The sequence below is a fragment of the Uranotaenia lowii genome, chromosome 3 (assembly GCF_029784155.1).
Source record: "Uranotaenia lowii strain MFRU-FL chromosome 3, ASM2978415v1, whole genome shotgun sequence".
Taxonomy (NCBI): domain Eukaryota; kingdom Metazoa; phylum Arthropoda; class Insecta; order Diptera; family Culicidae; genus Uranotaenia; species Uranotaenia lowii.
The window spans coordinates 333,128,479-333,131,135 of NC_073693.1; positions in this window are offsets into that span (position 1 = coordinate 333,128,479).

Sequence of the window (2,657 nt, forward strand, 5' to 3'; positions counted from 1 at the left end):
AGTAAAACAGAGGATTGCATATAACAGTTTGATTTTTATTTATAAAATGAAGAGCGGAATGTTACCATCCTATCTACTAGACGGTTTGCAGTATGGCAATGATGTACATAGCTACAATACACGAAGAGCCCAAGATTTCAGACTTCCAAGTGCGAGAAAGGATATGACTAAACGATCAATTTTCTACAACGGACTGAAAATGTTTAACAGCTTACCACAGAGCATCAAAGACAGTGCAAACATAAATACTTTCAAGAAACAGGCGATACAACACGTTAAGCAGATATTTTGAAATAATGACAAATCCTAAAAAGGATCATATAAAAGTGATGAAGATCTGAGGATACATCAGATATAAAATAGTACGGTGATGGACATACGCGGGAGTTAGACGAACAAGTCGTATTGAAATTGAATAATCTAATGCAAACAAAATTATCCATAGGATAAACAGTCCCTCCCACTTCTAAAGATGCGTATGGGGTGGAGGAAGGACCCAAATGGGCCTAAGGGACCATCACAGAAAAAATAAAAACTTTAAAATCTGCGTTTCCTGTGTGAATCCGTTTTTCATCACCTTAAGGCCAATCAAAACAAACAATCAACAGTAGCAGATTTAAAAATCTGCGCTTCCTAAGCCATTCCATTCTTTTCCAATGGAAGGCCAAACCGAAACTAACAATCAACAGCAGCAGCGTTAAAATTTGTTCTTCTCAAGCCAATCCGTTTTCATCCACCGAAAGGTCAAATCAAAACGAACGATTAACAGCAGAAGCCGTAAAAATTTACGCTTCCTAAGCCATTCGGTCTTTTTCATCGGAAGGTCAAACAAAACAATCAATCACCAGATGCTGGCTTAAGATTTGCGCTATCTATACCAATCCGTCTTTTACCACCGGAAGGTCAAATCAAAACAAAAAATCTACAGTAGCAGCATTAAAAATCTGCGCTTCCTAAGCCATTCCGTCTTTTCCACTGGAAGGCCGAATCAAAACAAACTATTAACAGCAGCCTTGAAAATCTGCAGTTCCCTTGCCTATCCGTTTTTTTTCGCCCGGAAGATCAAATAAAAAAAACAATAGCAGAAGTTGGCTCAAAACCTGCGCTTTCTAAGTCAATTCGTCTTTTTGTCCACCAACGTCTTTTCCATATAGTGTTTGGAGGTGAGAAGGTTGAGAAATAAGTGTTCGGGTTGGCGAGAAGAACGCTGACGAGGGAGCGTGTAGGACGAATGTGGGGGACAAAACTATGACAAAATTACGACAAAATAAAATGGCAAAACATGACAAAAATGGTAAAAAGTGAACAAATTCAAAAAAAAATACAAAAATCTGTCAAATATTATTAAAATGTTACAATACAATGAAAATATATCAACTCAACTCTGTCGAAAATATAACCAATGTGATAAAAATATGACAAAAATGACAAAATTTTGCGAAAATATAACAACTGTGGTAAACAATTGACAAATATAACAAAAATATGAAAAAATATTGGCAAAAAAAAACGCAAAAAATATGACAAGCGAGGTAAAAATATGTCGAATAAATAACAATAAAATGACAATAGCATGATATAAAATTGTGATAAAAATGAATCAAATTTATGACATAATTAAAACAGATATGACAAAATTGTGATTCAAATATGACAAAAATTTTAAAATAAATTTGCAAAAGTGTCGTCAAACTATGTAAAATTATGTCAAACTGATAAATGCCCTATCTTTCAGAGTATTGTTATTTTTTAACAAATTTGTCATAAACTGGTCAGGGTTTGATTTCATCGGTAATTTTTTGTTATAATTTTGCCAAATTTATCAGATTAATGTCATACTTTTTGACTAAGGACTATCGAATTTTTGTCATTTTATTATTAAATCAATAAAATATTTCAGTCCAAGTTTTGGCATATTTTTGAGTTTTTTTATCAAATTAAATTTGTTATGTTTTGTTTTAGTCTTGCTAAAATTTTGGTACATTTTTGTCATATTTTTAATATTTTTGTCAAATTTTTATCACATTTGTCAAATTTTTTTCACATGTGTCAGATTTTTGTCATGTTTTTGTAATGTTTTGTTATTTTATAGTCAATCTTTGTCATATTTAGGCCATCATTTTGTCATATTTGTAAGATTGCTGTCATTCGATCGTCAAATTTTTGTCATAATTGTCAGAATTTGTCATAATTTTGTCAGGTTTTCACCATATTCATTATAGTTTGTCAAAGTTTTATCATTTTTTGACTACAATTGTCAAATTTTTGTCATATTTGACAGATATTCGTCATGTCGTCATCAAAAAATTTTTATGCATCTCTCTTCCCGTTCCGTCTGAATAATCGTATAGTCTTAGCAAATTTCAAATCGTGTTTATTTATTTTTTTTTTCGAATCACATGTTCACAATTTTGGGAAATGGCAAAAACAAATGCCTACTGAAATTATCAGCAACTTTAGCTGACAATGATTGAATGCTAAAGCTGCATACACTGATCTAATGCAGTGAGTGACAGAAAAGCCTTAGCGAAAGACGTTTTCGTAGCAGTCGAGTGAAACAAGTTAGTTCGGGTTTTAGAGTGAGCTTCCTACTGACTATTAGACATATTCACAAAGCTTGCCGTAAGCCAAGGATGACCGAATCAATCAGAAGCTTT